The 17,992-nt window shown below is 39.7% G+C and overlaps 1 protein-coding gene across 6 annotated transcripts in view; it reads right to left on the bottom strand.

The window, feature by feature from the left end:
* Nucleotides 1-17,992, bottom strand: part of ATE1 (arginyltransferase 1) — a 75,111-nt gene that overhangs the window by 15,310 nt on the left and 41,809 nt on the right. Inside the window, exon 12 of one of the 6 annotated variants that reach the window (XR_014157007.1) lies at nt 4,301-4,414. The exons of the other annotated variants lie outside the window; for them this stretch is intronic. The gene's annotated coding sequence lies outside the window, so the exon portion shown is untranslated. The remainder of the gene's footprint in view (nt 1-4,300; nt 4,415-17,992) is intronic. 6 annotated transcript variants of the gene reach the window in all.

Below are 17,992 nucleotides of genomic sequence, written 5' to 3'. Positions count from 1 at the left end.
AAAGATAAAAATGCTTTGAAATGCTGTCGGCCTACTGCCCCACATTTTCTTTTTTCCCCATTCTCCATCTTGAGAGATCACAAAGATGTACTCCCCAATCAGGGCCTAGTCTCACACCAGCTTCATCATGTGATGGCCGTTAGAAACCTGAGTCCATGTAACGGACATTTACAGTGGCACATCTGATCCCACACTTGGCTACGGAAGCCGTTCATTATGTGCAAGTAATAAACATGGCTGGGTTCTCCTGTGCCCCAACAGCAAAATGAAAATGCAACACTACACCTCCTAACAGTGGTCACGGTAATACAACTGCATGGTTACTGGGCATAATCTGTGTATCCCACTATCCATGTGATAAACCACAATAAAGTAGCTCTTTTCTTGAATGGCTCACAAAGTATCCTCAGTATTTCATTTTGTTTATTAGATTTATTTATAGCTTCACACAACCAGGAAAACCAAACCAATTTAGAAGGGTAAAATACAACAACAACAAATAACTAGAATATCCATTAAAATGGTACTGATATACTAACTGTTGCAGGATCGAACTGAACAGACTAACACACCTGCTGCCTACATGTTAGCAAAGATGGAGACTGTCTACTTCTCATTTCATGATGCAGTCAGTAAGAGAGAGAAATGTTTCTATCTGAGGCAAAAGGTAAGAGTACCCTCAACAAATCTGTAGTTTGGGTTGTACAGTACAGTGGTACCTCGGGTTAAGAACTTAATTCGTTCCGGAGGTCCGTTCTTAACCTGAAACTGTTCTTAACCTGAAGTACCACTTTAGCTAATGGGGTCTCCTGCTGCAGCTGTGCCGCTGCTGCACGATTTCTGTTCTCATCCTGAAGCAAAGTTCTTAACCCAAGGTAATATTTCTGGGTTAGCGGAGTCTGTAACCTGAAGTGTATGTAACCTGAAGCGTATGTAACCCGAGGTACCACTGTACGGAATGTGGGACTGTGTAGAGGTTCCTAATACCCACCATAACACTAGCCTATCCTTGTTTTGTAAGGAAGGTATATTTTAACCAGGGCTGCATAAAGTGCACATTTCTCTGCTCCCTTGTTTTCCCTCTTCTCCCCTGCTGTGCTCCTGCGGTGCAATGCACCCAACCCCACCCCAAAAATAAATTCAACCATATTCTCTTGTCACTAGTTCCCTTTTGTAAAAGATACACTGAAAGCAAAACACTTACATATGACATTAATTCAGGCCAATGTAAAGCATGGCTGTATTTTTTATTGGAAACTTCTGGAGGCATGCTTGGCAACTCTGCCATAAGGTTCCTTAATTGAAGTATTCTCACTCTGCCTTGCTATGTGTTCAAGTTTCTGTGCTAAAACCAATCTCTGGACTTCTGTTCCAAGGCAAGGCCAAAGGTTTTAATGAAACTTAAGTCTGAAGATTTACTTTTTAAATATTTTGGAAAATCTGAGGGATTTGGTGAGTATTTGAGATGAAGGAGCATCAGCACAGTTTGTTTTCACAGACTAAGCCAAATATGAAAAGTAAAAGCTCCGAGGAAAGATAATAGTTTCAAAAAAACAAAGAAGGTCAAGTACCAGTAGCACAGAACAAACAGAAAAGGTTAAACACACATTTAATTCTTTTATCAGGTAAAGTGTACATCTGTGTTCTATTTTTCCACAATAACCCATTGATCTTTTATTAAAAGCGAATTAAGGCAGCCTTCATCTCAGTTTCCAGCCAGCTGCTTAGAAGAGGAGCCCTAACATTACATAAACAAAATAACCCCAAATTATCAACAGCAATGCATTAAGGCAAAGGCAGCGCCGTCATATGAGAGAGACAGAGAGAGAGAAGGAGAAAATGAGCCAGCCTAAACGTTTATTAAATTCAGCCTTTTCCTTGAAAGGGAACACCAATGGAATCCCAGCAGCCAAGTACTACAGCAGACCCTTGCTCCCTGATTTCATTGCATAAACAGAGATAGGCATTATCCACCCCCAGGAGAGTGCTTTGCAAGTGAGTTCTGCTACTCTGTTTTCGCAAACTGTGTTTAGACTGCACCACACAGAATAAAAATAATAAAAGAGCCGAATCAGAAACAACAAAGATGATAGCCCCCTCCAGGCATGCATCCCATAAAGAGGAAATTATGTATAGAACGGTGATGCACCAGTGGTCGTGCTGCTGACATTCATGCATTACATATGGATGTCTGCATGGGAATGCCTACATGCATAGAGAACTTGAAAGGTTCAGTTTTATGTCTGAATCAGTGCAATCAATTACTGCTACCCAGAGCAGAGAAGGAGGGATTTATATAGGTGAGGGAAGGAAGACTGGGCAGCAGCAGCATGCAAGCCCATAGGCTCCTCCTAATAGCTCAACTGGGCCATCATTCCGACTTCCTCTTTATTCCCCCATGCTTTAGTTTTCTGGCGCATCCTAGTCATTTTTCTAGCTCTTGCTTTTAAAATCTTGAATATCTTAAATGGCAAGCGCGCTCTCTCTCTCTCTCTAAAAAAAGCTGTTAAGTTGCTTCTAGTTCAGAGTTTATACTGGGGGCTGGGAAGCCTTTCAAAAAGTCATTTAGCACATTTTCTCCTTCAGCTTTCATTCTCTCCTAGTCAGAGTGCTGCCTAAATTTTTTCACACACCTCCAGTAAGTCACACGGCTTAGTGTGCATATGTGGCAAATCGTCAGCTGTGATCTGCTGGGAGTCTGTATGCATGCAGCTGAAACAATGATCCAACTATCCAGTCCAAAAGTGATTTGGTGATTAGATGCACTCCTATGTTAAACAGATCCACCTACCACAATTAGCATAGCCACATAATTATTTAAATATTTTAAAACTGAGGATCATCTTAACTTTTTTTTTTTCTGCACAAGAAGGCACCACTGCGACTTTATGCATAAAATAGAATTTTTAAAAATTAACTCAGTGGCTTTGTTCACACGTAATGCTAAATGATAAGTTTATGGTACATGTAAGAGCTTCAACAAGACCCAGGTAAGTGCCAGGCTTGACCATTTCTCCTGTCTCAGTCCTCCTCCAGGATAGACAGGAAGAAGGGGTGCCAACTTGAATAAAATACTGGGGGGGGGGGCTAAGTAAGACCTGCATAACCAATCACAAGATGTGGCACATGCACACCATTCAAATGGCAGTGCCCATCAACTTTGGGGGCAAAATCCATTTGAAATACCTGCTCTCATTGGTAGCCAGGCTGCCTCAGTCACACATACCGTTGTTGTTTAGTCATTTAGTCGTGTCCGACTCTTCGTTACCCCATGGACTAGAGCACGCCAGGCACTCCTGTCTTCCACTGCCTCCTGGAGTTTCGTCAAATTCATGTTGGTTGCTTCTATAACACTGTCCAACCATCTCGTCCTCTGTCGTCCCCTTCTCCTTGTGCCCTCAATCTTATGAGGGCACACATACTACAGTCACACAAACTCTGGTCTGGAGGTTACCAGAGCATGGATAACTGTGTGGAACTTATCATTGTCCAGGAATGGCTCAAAACACTCAAATGGTAAAAAGTCCTTCAGTTCCACAATACTCTGGGTCTCCAAACAGAGGTCAGGATCCGAGTACTTCCAGACTGCAAACTTGATCCTTTAGAAGTGCATCCCCAACTCCACTTTGTTAGGTTTGTTTGATCTTATCTTGCCAATGTATTCATGATAAATCCCCAACACAGAAAGCTGCAGCCAAGTAAGAGAAGCATGCTTCACAGCATCTCTGGATATTAGTAGTTTTGCATGGATGTTGAGTCACATGGGAGACAAATGGAAATGTGGAGCATAAACGATATGGAACCAAGCAGCAGTCTCCCAGTCTTCATGGAGGAGGAGAACTGCTGTATTTCTAAGTTCCGTAAGGATACCATGGTAGGTATACTGAAAGGTGACAAGAGGTCCAGGAAAATTAACAGGGCTACACTTCTCCTGGATCCAAATGGATCCAAACTAGTGACAGAAACCTTCTCATCAGCTGAGTGGCATTGCTGGATACAATCCAATATCATGGTAGGTGTACTGGGGTAGGAGAGTGAGAAGACACCTAAAACTGATTAAGTAGCTTCCCTGATAACTTCTTAAGATGCAGTGATTCTTAGTAGTATTAGCATAAACATAGCCTACTAGAAACCCAATAGAGCATTTTTCATCCTTGTGCACCATTAATGTTCTCTAAGAACATGTACAGACGGATTTTGTATAAAAGGGCAAAATGCTAACAGCATTGTGAAAGAAAGGTAGACAGATTCCCTATTGTTTTGAAGACGATGCTATTAATCCTGTCTCTGCCAAACTGACCTCTTCTTGGGAGAAATCTGATAGTGTAGAAATTCTCATTTCCTTTTCTCTCTAGCAGGGTAGACACCACTGGACTATTCAATTTTCACTAGCTCTCCGGAGAACCCTAACAAGCTGTGCCCAAGAAAAAGAAGGGAAAACAGCTATTATATGTGCAGCACATTGATTTGAAGAATTTGAACTGTGCACTAGAAATGAAACAACAGGCTTCTAAAAGTTGTTTTAAAGTGTATTGCCTATAACAGATATAAACATTCTTGGTTTTTGTACAAGCTTTTACAAGCTTACAAAAAGTATCAGTGACTGCCATGTGAACTTTGTGTAAAAACAGTCTTAATAGAAAACACTGAAACAAGAGCTGGAAAAGACCCGTTAGGTCATTTTGTCCTGCTGGGGTAGGAAGTTCCCTCCAGTAAGGTCTCAATTTTTTTGCAGTCTGATCCATGAGCTGTAAACATCCCCAAAAGGAACTTCCCCCACAACACAAATTCTATTCTTAGCAAGCATATTAGGATCCTCCACCCCAATTTCAGCCTATCCTTCACAGTTTTATATATTGCATGACTCTGAACTGCTTCTTCCCCAAATGAATTTCTTACAAATCCAAATAATTTACATTTCATTTCAGAAAGCTGTAAACTCATCTTGTATCAAGGATCTTTTAAATTCTGCTTGGGGTGGAGTCTGAACATATAATGAAAGCCAGTCTTCCCCAGAAGGTCCCCTTCACCCCACTCTGCCTGCTATGAAGATATGGACCTCAGAAAAAACTATGCCATTGCTTTGTGACCTATTGGCTCTGAAAACAAAGAACACAAGTCGCCTCGTTCTAGACTTAATTTTAAAGGACCAGCAGTGCGGCTTTGAATATATATAACATGCTTATTTACTTTCCTCAATTTTTAAATTAGCCTGATCAACACTGGCAACTTTTGTTATACACACTTATCTTATTTTTACTGGAACATTGCTTATTTGCTTAGCTATATTTATAGTGGGTTTTATTGTTGTTAGCTGCATTGGGCATTTTTAAGGGAAGGTGGGATACAAAGATAATCAATAATAAAGCAAAGCTCAGGGTGGCTTCTTGTTAGAAATCTTGCCTCAACTATATGTTAACATTCAAATCTTTTATTACAGTCACACCTCGGGTTACAGATGCTTCAGGTTGCGCGTTTTCTGGTTGCGCACCGTGCCAAACCCAGAAGTACCGGGACGGGTTACTTCCAAGTTTCGGCGCTCGCGCATGCGTAGAAACACTAAACCGTGCTTTGTGCAGAAGCGTGACCCATGTGTGCGCAGATGCGTTGAGAACATGCCTCCCGCACGGATCAAGTTCGCAACCCGAGCGTCCACTGTATTCAGATTTTTAAAAAACTGACTTTTACAAAATTCTAGTTCCAGATCTCCAGTGGCAAACAAAGACTGAGCAAAACAACTCAACCTGATCTGAATGCAAGTTTTTATTTATTACATTTTTACACTTCCCTTCTTCCAAGGACATTGCATGTTCTCTCTCTCTCTCCCCCCCCCCCCCCACTGGTCCATCTTTTCCTTTCAGGACAGCCCAAGATGCTCCCAGAGGATAATCAGAGAGGGAATTTGAGCCTGGATCTGATCAGTCATATACTCTGTTTCAAGATAAGTCAACTTCAAACCATGGGTTTGGCCAAAGCTTCACAGCGGAGTGAAGATTTGAAACTTTTGTTTCCATAGCCCTGGTTTGATATTAACCACTGTACAACACTGGCATATTGAAAATAACTGCTTAACAAAATAAAATAAAATAAAATTGAACAACCTCAGCTGGAAATATTCAAAAATTATGAAGAAAAGAGTAATATTCTGCCAAGTCAGGCTTGGTACTCACTCTGATAATGATAATGATAATGCTAACCCTTGGAGAAATAAAGTTACTGTATACGTTCAGAGTTTTTGTACATTTTTTATGCTGGTTGTGGTATGGAGCAAAATGTCCATTATGTATAAGGGGAAAAGCTTCAAAGCAATCATTTTGATTATCACTGTTTCAATAGAAATGTAATAAGCAAAAAAATAATAATTGTATTTCTCTGTATAATTCTGCAAGGCAGTGAATTATATGGTCTCCTTTTACTGATTGAGAGCCGAAAGCAACTGGAAAAGATAGAAGATTTTGGACACACATCATGAATGAAGTGGAACAGAACATATCTACAAAAAGTGTTGAGATATTCCAGAGAGAGCTGGGGGAGTGAGACATCCCAATGGCTTATTGCTAAATGGGCTTACTTTGAACCAATAAATATGTCCCATATTTATGAGACTATCAGACAATAGGTTTTATAAAAGACCTAAAGTTATCTAAAGTGAGAACTTGCTGAAATCTTTCAGGAGCTTTAACAGGAAGAATTATAAACAATCCATCATCACACTATCATAAAGGTCACTACTGAATAATTTGTCTTAAGAATTACAAGGCCCAGAGAAAAGTAAAAACTCTCAAAATAACTTTTAATGTTTCACTCTGGGCTAAAACAATGGAATGAAAAGATTAATCCCTACAGGACCAATAAACATTATTTAGTCTACATCAGATTTTGTACCTTAGCTCCAGACTGCTGATGACAGAAATAGAATGTTTATGGATTTTCTACTGAGGTTAAGATATCTGAATGTTTATCCAAAACTTAAATAATGTCCAAATGACTGACAGGTATCAAAAGAGTTCTCATAAGAAACCAAATATTACAAGTATGCACACACTCACTGGGGTCAAATAAAACAAAATGGGTTAATCTTTGTTTAAATATCATCTAGGGGTAAACATAACAGCAAAAAACCTGAGTCTATTTAAGGATAATTATGAAAAATGTTGGTCTGAAATTAAGAGAGACTTGGATAGTTGGACAAAATTGAAGCTTTCTTTGTTAGGCCGAATTGCTGCTATCAAGATGAATGTATTGCCAAAAATGTTGTTTTTGTTTCAAACATTACAGATTGTGGACAAAACGGAGTGCTTCCGGAAGTGGCAGAAAGATATATCTAAATTTGTCTGGCAGGGCAAAAAGCCCAGAATTAAGTTTAAGATATTAACAGACGCGAAAGAAAGAGGTGGCTTTGCCCTGCCAGACTTAAAGTTGTACTATGAAGCCGCAGCTTTTTGCTGGCTAAAAGATTGGCTACTTCTCGAAGACACTGACGTGCTGGACTTGGAAGGTTTTAACAATGCTTTTGGTTGGCATGCATACTTATGGTATGACAAAGTTAAGATCAGTAAGGCCTTTAAGAACCATATTGTCAGGAAAGCAGTGTTTAATGTCTGGACAAAATATAAAGACTTATTGGAAAATAAAACTCCAAGGTGGCTTTCACCTCTGGAGGCTAAGGCCCGAAAAAGACCCAATATGGAGGCCAAATGGCCAAAATATTGGGAAATATTAGAAAAAGATGGAGACAATTGGAAATTGCAGAGTTTGGAGAAAATGAAGGACAAGGTGCGAGACTGGTTACATTATGCTCAGATTAAAGAAGTTTTTAAAAATGACAAAAAGTTAGGGTTCCAGGTGGAGAAATCGAAGTTAGAAACAGAATTGTTAGAACCAAAGACCAAGGTACTATCTAGAATGTATAACTTGCTGCTAAAATGGAATACACAAGACGAAATGGTTAAATCGGCTATGATAAAATGGGCACAGGACATTGGGCATAACATTATGTTTGAGGACTGGGAAAGGTTGTGGACCACTGGGCTGAACTTCACTGCATGTAATGCTCTGAAGGAAAATGTAATGAAAATGATATATAGATGGTACATGACCCCAGTTAAACTTGCCAAAATATACCATTCGTCTGACAATAAATGTTGGAAATGTAAAGAAAATGAAGGAACATTCTTTCACCTCTGGTGGACATGCCCTAAGGTGAAGGCCTTCTGGGAAATGATATATAATGAGTTGAAAAAGGTATTTAAGTATACCTTCACTAAGAAACCAGAGGCCTTCCTTCTGGGTATTGTCGGCCAGAGGGTGTTAAAGAAGGATCGAACATTTTTCATGTATGCAACAACGGCAGCAAGGATTCTCATCGCAAAAAATTGGAAAACTCAAGATTTACCCACACTGGAAGAGTGGCAGATGCAGCTGATGGACTATATGCAACTGGCCGAGATGACTGGCAGAATCCGAGATCTGGGAGAAGAAAAGATGGAGGAAGACTGGGAGAAATTCAAGATGTATCTACAAAAACATTGTAATTTGTTTGAATGTTAAGAAGGATGCTAGATTATAAAAAATTGGCCACCACTAAACTAGATTTAAATTTGATGCTAAGTGAGATTAAAGAAAATATAAAAATTTTATTGGAAAAAGTGCTAGATTATATTTGAATGTGTGGACATGAGACTGTAAACAAGTTGATAATTTGTTTGGAAAAAAATTTTTAACGACGTAAATGGGAGAGGGGGACGTGAGGGAGTCCAAAGAAGCGAAGAATTTGTTGCGATAGAAGCAAGATTGTTTTATGTGTGCATTTTATATCTAAAAAAACCTTAATAAATATTTTTTTTTAAAAAAAAAATAATAATCTTTGTTTAAATATCATGTGCCTCTGATATGGTTAGGCTGCAATCCTAACTACAATGACTTGGAAATAAGCATCACCGAGTTCCATGGGACTTACATCCAAGTAAAAATACGCAGGATTGAAGTCTTAGCTTCTGTGCATTGTCTCCTTCATAAAACGGATCCATAATACAAAAAGGTCTAACTCTTTCCTTTCCTCCCCAGCAGAACCACTTTGTACTGACACACATAATCTGGTCTGGAGTGCCTCCAACCCTCTGATGTAGTTTGGTAGGTGGGAACAAGCCAGTGCAGGAAGTGGAAGTCTCCTTGTTTTAAGTCATTTCCACTCATGGAACTGAATACCACCACATATGCTTGCAGCCCTGGAAAGCATACTACTGAACAGCAAATTCACAAATTTATTCTGCTTAAAACCCCCCAGCATGCAATACTTTTGAGACTTTGGTTCCAATATGTCTAACATTTGTTTGTATGATATACTGCTATATTAAACTTATTTTAAGATATACTAAACTTACAAGCCATTAATTTTTATAAAACATTTTGAAATGTTGTATATAAAATGGCTTCAGAAGGAAAGTAGATCAGCTTAAGGCACCAAAATAAATCGTATGTTTAAAAAAGGTACCATTTCAGTTTAAGAATCCTTTACTTAGAACAGGGAAAAGAGATGTTTTAACAATGTGCAGAGATTATATATTATACTTAAAATAGATTATGACCAATGGATGTTCCATTAGGGCAAACAGGGCACTGCTCCACCAACCTCAGCCTGCTATCCACAAGCCCCACCACCTGCCTGCATCCTTATATACTGTGACCATGGCAATCAGCTACCTCCTCTTTAGTCTCAATGTTACCTTCAGCAGGGGGGATGATGGTGACAAAACTAGCATTAGTTGGCTGTTGCTCCACCTACCGTTGGCCTCCATGCCTTCCACCCTACCAGTCCCAGCGGGCAGCAGCCGCCACCAATTTTCACTGGGAATTCATGGGTGAGAGAGAAGCAAAAATAAAGTTGTAATTACATGAATTCAGTATCAATGAACTAAGACTTTTTGCTAGAGCTTTCCTTACTATCAATTGCTTTTCCATGAAATGTGAACTATTCAACAATATAATATATTGGGCTAGTAGGGGAAAATTTTCTCCAAAAATTTATCCTCACATTAATGGACTTCTGCATGCCTCACAAAAGACTGCACAATTTTCAGTACAGATATTTAAATCAATAAAGTGCAAATTGTTCACCTTCTTTTTTTAGCCTCCTCCCCCCATCCTTTGTGCTTCTGAAGTTTAACAGCCCCTGCTTCAAAACTGTTGGAAAGAAAAACGGGTGGGTTATATAACAAACCTGTTGGAGCTCAATCCTACTGAAGTGTGTTCAGAAAACATTCCCAATTGTTACATTCCTACAACACATTTTGTTGGCTTAGATAGTATACATTTTAAAGTTGTTTCACTATGGCTTTCCTAAAAATAAACACTGCATTTTTAGCTTATCCAGAAACGACTTTAAAATATATATAACGTAGGATAGCAAACTGTGTTGCAGCAATGTAACAATAGGGAAAGCAAAAAAAAACCTCCAGCAAAAGCTTTAGGGTGTGGGGAATATTCAATCCAGTATGATGAAGTTTGGGAGGCGTCTCAAGTTGGGTGGCCACCAAAAGACAGAAAACACACCACATGTGCTTCTACGTGTGTCTGTGTGTGTATAATTAAAAAATCAATGGAATAAAATTATTATGCATCTCCCCCCTATCGGGAAGGACTGTAAGCATGTACCTGCACTGTCTGCTATCTAGTTTGCTGACTGTCAATGTGCAACTTCAAGATCCCTGTTGTCCCTTTCAGCCAAATATGGACAGGACAGCCCTTCAAACAGAAGACTAGAAAATTGTTCACACAGCCACCACAGGCTCAAGAGCAGCTAAAAGGTATCCAAGGGGCTGGACAGTGGCAGACTTTGGTCTTTCAAATGTTAGCGGCACCCTTTTAAAAACTGTTCTATGACTGCCTGAGGAGGCATCATTTAATTATTTAGGAATGTGTGCTCTGCCTTCTAAATAAATTTTATACAGCATCTTACACCAAGTCTATCAATAATATAACCAGTAATGTAAAAAAAAGAAAAGATGCAATTTAACAGATAAAAGCAGCATCAAACTTTGCTGTTAAAAATACTTTTTTAAAGCATGGGAAACACAACTGGCATCAAAGCGTTACTGATGAGGTTGCCAAACAAATCTCCTTAAAGACAGCGTTCTATGAAATAGGAAAATACCTCTCTCTGGTGGTGAGCATCACCCACCATGCCTTAGTTGGCAGAGACAGCCAGAAAAAAAGGCTCTGAATTTTACCACACTGAGCAAAGAGTTTGATACTCAAGGAGGATTTTGAAGATCAGCGCCATCAGTTTGGAAATGGATTTGCTAGTAGTGCAGCTGCATAAGAATTCGTGAAAGCATCTGCAATCTAACATGCTTCAAATTAACGGTAGCTTACAGACTGTGTTAAAAGGCAAGCCTGTCCACAACACACAGAAAGCAAACCTGATAGTTACCAGCACATGGAAAAATGGGACACGGATATTTGTGTTGGACAACCCTTTCTAGAACAACTTAAAAACAGATGATTGAATCCAGGCTCTATGTTCTTCCTTTGTGGCACTGAAGCCCAAGTGCTATATTTTTTGTAATAATAATTATGCAACTAACTTCTGAGGCTTACAAAACGAAGATGGGAATCTGCCAGCCTCTCCACTATAACAAGGCATGCCACAATTTAAAGAACGCACTGAAAACCTTTTCGCTTTCAAACATCAAAACTATTTGACACACGCATAAAACGCTTAATATCCCCACTGGTTCTTTTGTTTGGCAGCTTTTTTGGTACAACATTTCAACACCGTGCAGGACTGTAGATGCTGTTGTTGGAAACAAGGCACCATGTGGAAGCCTACCCAACTCTATGCAATGTTGAAGGACGATACAGTACATCTAGGAGTCACCAGTTATTGCTACTGACATTTCCTTTCAAAACAATCTGATTGTGTCAGAATGGGTTCAACTGCTACTCTAATATATTATGAAATAACACCTACAACAATTTCCCTGCTCTCATCCAATTAGAGATTGTATCAGGTACTTCAGCATGGAGGAAAAATGCACCCTAGATTTGTTCTAATCCTTTTTAGCCAGCTGCTTTAATATAACAGAGGTAATAAGTAGTTAAAGGTAAAGATAAAACCTGCTGAGTAGCCACTGTGAATGACAGGAAAGAAAACCTATGCATATTCTGGCGAGAGTCACCATTTAGATATGATGGTCATCAACACTGGCTATCCCAATTTTACACGCAGCATTTCCTGCAATGTCCCTGCAATGCAAGTGTTTTATTACATGCTGATATGGCTGGGGTAGCCAACGGCAAAGCCTTCTCTAAACCCTCCTTTGCTGTAATAGGTTTGGACATTTTCACACACACCCCTATTAAATATATATCCCACCCTTTCACCCAAAGGAGCCAAGGGTGGCAAACAACAAGTGATACCACACATTCAAATCATCCTAAAAACAATTCAAGAAAGACTTCACATTTAAGAGCATATTGAAAGATAAAGATCTTCAGTAGGTGCCAAAAAGGCAACAGAAGCGGTGCCTGTCTAATATTCAAAGGGAGGGCATTCCAAAGGGTAGGTGACACAACCCTGAAGGCACAATTCCTACATTGTGCGGAATGGACCTCCTGATAAGATGGCATCTGTGAGAGACCCTCACCTGCAGAGCACAATGTTTAGCTGAGTATATAAAGGGTGAAATTATCTTTCAGGTATCCTGGTCCCAAGCTTTACAGGGCTTTATACATGTTTATAAATGTTAAGGATCCTGATGTTATTCAAAGCAATAGCAAAGACTCCTGAGATGATCTACAGATCAATTACAGTGGTGCCTCGCAAGACGAAAATAATCCGTTCCGCGAGTCTCTTCATCTAGCGGTTTTTTTGTCTTGCAAAGCATCCCTATTAGCGGCTTAGCGGATTAGCGCTATTAGCGGCTTAGCAGCTTAGAAAAGGGGGGAGGGAGGGAAAAAACTTGCAAGACTCGCAAGACGTTTTTGTCTTGCGAAGCAAGCCCATAGGGAAATTCGTCTTGTGAAGAGCCTCGAAAAACTGAAAACCCTTTTGTCTAGCAGGTTTCGTCTTGCGAGGCATTCGTCTTGCGGGGCACCACTGTACTGTATACCATAAAGTGGAAAAATACTTTAGTGATGCAAAATGTGGCACATTCTAGATTGAATTCACACTTACTATGACCAACTACAAAAGTACTGAGCAACTGGGAGGGCAGAGTCTATGGACTGAAATCATGCAAGAACATGGACAGTGAAGGCCATTCTCAGTACAACATCAGCCAGGGCTACGAAATGTCCTACTCTTTCTTGTGAAGTAGGCTATATAATCTAGTGGGAGATTGCCCAACAAAGAACTGATGCTCCAGGAAAGATAATTTATATTTATATAAGATGAATGGCACATTTCTAAAGAACACTCCTCTGCATGCTTTGCCAGAGTAAATCATAGCACTCTCACAAGCCATTATATGAGCTGCCCTCTAGTTTTGATCTAATTCATGGCAATCTTCTTTGTGTTTTGCTGTGATTAGTGAGTGTGTAACTACACCAGAGCATGAATTAGACATGATAAAACTCTCCCTAGTGTCTCATTCAAGAACAGTTTGTCTCGGGCTTGTTATGGGAATCTGGAATTAATCTTTCTGGCAGCTCTCTTTGACAGCAGTAGTCAAATCACCCCTAATAACTCAGTGGCTATTAACCCCCTTCCTTTCCCTTCCCCCTCAACTGACTTTATAATCAAGCACACCAAGATTTTAAAAAATGGAAGAGTGGAAGTTTAATGTATTATTTCAATTGATTATGTGTTAGATTATTAACAAATTAACATTATACATTTTATATAAAAATATATTCGATGCACTGCCTTCATGACACAGAATGTAAACTTCCATCTAGTCTGACTTAAACGTATGTTATTAACATATATTATTTGCATACAGAGCAGTGTGGAAATTACATTTTCCAACATTAATAAAGAGTTAAGTGTATATGTCTAGGGAAAGCATTCATTACCTATCATCATGCTTCACAGTTATTGCAAGGTATTGCAAACCTTATTGCCTGAAACTCAGATTTTGGCCACATGCTACGTCAACTGCAACAGATCACCATGAAAATCTGAAAGGAACTGACACTTCACCTCATATGACACAAAGCTGGCAAGGTCTGTCACTCAAAGTGGGCAGAACAATGCAAAAAGTTTAGTGGGACATCTCCAGGGGGGTTTTAAGAAATGAAATAGAAAGTATCGTATACTACTGTAGAGATTGTCTATGCCTCTTATACACATGAACATTCAAACTTGGACAAGCAGTAAGCAGCGCAGCACTTGCTCACTATGGGCAGTATTCCACTAATTTGGTGTGCACAGGGATTCCCACTAGTGCACCGGGACTTTACTTCCTCTGCATCCTATCCCACTCTCATCCCCAAATCTGCTCCACAGGGAGGTTTATTCTGTTAACAAAGCAGAAATGCTTGCACTGATGGCACCAATTCCTTAGAGCCACCCTGAATCCCACCCAAAATTTCTACTGTGCTGACTTGGGCAAGTTACTATTTCTCAATTTAATACACCTACCTCACATGCTAGGAATCTGCTATATTGAGACCTGACTTAAGTACTTGAGAAGCAGGGAGAAATCAAAAACAAAGAAAGCCATCTATGTTTTCTAGAGAGAGGGCATGTAAGAGAGAGCTTTGCTTCTACCCTTGAAAGTTACCTTTTGCTTCTGTTAACATGTAACCAACAGTGCTTTCAACAATGTACTCAGTCATCAACAGCGACAACTTCCTTGATTCTGCTGCCTCCTAATACAAATGGAGAATGAGACTCATAGGAGAGGTGGAGCCTCACATTTCACAGTATACAATGCTGTTAGTGATAAGTAACAGAGTTCCTTGAAACCGTCACTGAAAGGTAACATCAGTATCACAGTGTCAGCAGCAATATGCCTTACAATATGCAGGTGGTCTTTAAAAGAGTAGCTGTGAAACTTAAAACATTAAACTTTAAACCTTGTTTTTAGGACATTCTGTTAGCGCTAGATGCAAGTGACAGAGAGCAACTGCAGCTGCTCCAAATTTGCCGTATCTGATTAGAGTTCTCAGTTTCCCCAAGCCAGGCAATCAGCTTGCAGCATCTGGAAAGGAATTCATTCAACTGCTCCAGCAGGTCTTAGTAGCCCTTGTAGGCCAATGCATAAACTCTTAGGCAAGGAAGTTCCAGGGCGAGAGAACCATCAGCAGAGTGGTTTGTGAATTGAACTCTTCAGTACTCATGCTGGGATGTGTGTGTGTGTGTGTGTGTGTGTGTGTGTGCACGCATGCATGCATGCATGCATACATGCATAGGATTGGCTGCAAATATCCAGTGCTGTAAATAATAGCACGGAGGAAATGTAACAGAGGATCTCAAAGGATTCCCCCCCCCCCAAGTAAATGAAGAAAGCAATACTTTTGAACACCAACTCCACACTGTTCAGAAGAAATCATCCTATAAAATGGAAATCTAGGCTTGGCTTTCTAATTGCTCTAGAACTTATATTCCCATACTTCCAAAGATCTCATTTTCAGACACATGGACAATTTATTTGTTCTAATGCAAAAGTGAGCAGATCTGAACAATATATCAGTTTGTCTGAGAAATGCAACAAAACCAGTGTTAAGGGCAGTAAAAACTTTTAACTGATTCAGCCTCATTGGTTTATAAATCATAGTTTTAAAATGCTTACATTATTTCATGCTAGATCTTGTTATGCTTTATTTACATTCACTTGGCATAATACAGCACATTCCGCATGCCACTCAATCTCCTTGCAACAGGGAATGGGAAAATGACTGCTAGCTCTATGACTGGAGCTCTAAAATATTCCTATCACATGCTCTGCACAGGTGCATGACCTATTTGGCCCAGCAGTTATGGAAACCCTTCAAGATTGAATGGCCGGGGAGAAATATGCAAAATAAAATGTGAGTTATAGAAACCAAAGAAGATAGAAACTCTTTTGAGTTTTTGCATTTCTTTGATCCGATTCCCTTAGAGTCTTAAAAGGGAAAAAAGAAGTGGTGCAGTATTAATTAGTACATATATATAGCTGTGGGTGCAATGTTCTTTCAGTGTTGCTCTAGAACTTCTTTTACGTTGTTTGCGAGTCTGCTAAAATGAATCGCCAAGACAGAAAAGCAGCTGGTGTTGAGTGTAGGGAGTTCCCTAGCTCAGAATTGGATCTTTCGAATAAATGTGCCCCTACCCAAGCCACCACTGACAAACTCAACAAAGAAAAGGAAGCATCAAAGCTTCATTTAGAACAGCTCGTTTTCAGTGATGCAAAATTCAGTGAGTCGCTTTTCAGAATATATAAAAAACCGAAGTACTCCGCATTATATGTTCTGCATTTATTGGCGCACTGATTACCTGAAGACATGGTGAAATAAGAGCATCTACAAATCAACCGCGTTATATCAATGTGACTATTGCTATTTGTCATTCCATCTATTTGAAGCATCCATAATGAAGCAGCTTAATCTAGATAGCTCAATAAAGACAGTGGTCTGGTGAGCACACCACGGCAAGCCAAACCTTGACCTAGAACAAATGTGCAGTTTCCTGGAGAAGAAATCACAGTTACTTCACACCTCCCTAGTCATTTTGCTGCTGCCCTGAGCTAAACCAATGTAAATCTTCGTGTACCATGCAAACCCACTTCGTTGACAAGCTCCCTCCAGAATAACTACTGAAGTTTGTTCTTAGTTACAGCTCCTTGTTAGTTTGGAGACAACTTAACCGCAAGCCTGGGTTTGGATGATGCACTAAGCCAAAGCTTGGCTTAGCTCAAGCTCAGCAGTAAAGGACCAGGCATGAGTAAAGCAACTGTGAGCTCCTTGCGGGTGTTTGGGAAAGTTTAGAAAGTAAGCTACTGCCTTTACTGAACTATCTAGATTTGAATGTCAGCAATGTGTGAACCAGGCTAGTATCTTATAAATAATAGATGCTCATTTATAAACCATTACTAGAACCGGCAAATTACCCATATCTAAATCAATGTGACGTATAGTCTAGCCCCCTCCACCCAATAATGTAATGTGTTACATGTGCATCTTCATTATAAATCAAACTTGTACTCTTATCAAACCCTAAAAAACAGAGTATAAGACATATTCCTCTAAACCTAAGGTTATTAGTACAGTGGTACCTCGGGTTAAGAGCTTAATTCGTTCTGGAGGTCCGTTCTTAATCTGAAATTGTTCTTAACCTGAAGCACCACTTTAGCTAATGGGGCCTCCCGCTGCCACTGCGCAGATTTCTGTTCTCATCCTGAAGCAAAGTTCTTAACCTGAGGTACTATTTCTGGGTTAGCGGAGTCTGTAACCTGAAACGTATGTACTGTACTGACTTTGTTTCAAATATTATTTTTTTCTTTTTAAAATAGTCCTTATGGATTCAGATTGAGGAGGAAAAATACACAAGTTAAACCCAGTTGCTGTAGCTCTAACTTTTAGCCCTAACTTTCTGAGAAGAGTTACAGATAGGTAGCCGTGTTGGTCTGCCATAGTCAAAACAAAAAATTCCTTCCAGTAGCACCTTAAAGACCAACTAAGTTAGTTCTAGGTATGAGCTTTCGTGTGCATGCACACTTCTTCAGATACCAAGAATATAGATACCAAGGTATCAAGAAAGATACCAAGTATCTGAAGTTGGTCTTTAGTTGGTCTTTAAGGTGCTACTGGAAGGAATTTTTTGTTTTTTCTGAGAAGAGAAACACTTCCCTAGATTAAGTCATCAATCAGGATCATGTCACATCACCACAACCTCCTTCTAGAGTAGTCTCATAAGGGTTTGCTTCTGCTCACTAAGAAATTTAAACTAGCTCCTACACATTTTGAATTATGCCACAAATATCAACCAACCACAAAAGAAAGCTGTCAGTTCTATATAAGCCTCTATCATAGGTCCCTGGCATTGTCGATAAGTATCACTACTTTAGCA

This window comes from Podarcis erhardii (genome assembly GCF_964252035.2).
Source record: "Podarcis erhardii genome assembly, chromosome: 5".
Taxonomy (NCBI): Eukaryota; Metazoa; Chordata; class Lepidosauria; order Squamata; family Lacertidae; genus Podarcis; species Podarcis erhardii.
The sequence above is the reverse complement of the archived record's forward strand: the minus strand, read 5'-3'. Positions and strand labels throughout refer to the sequence as shown.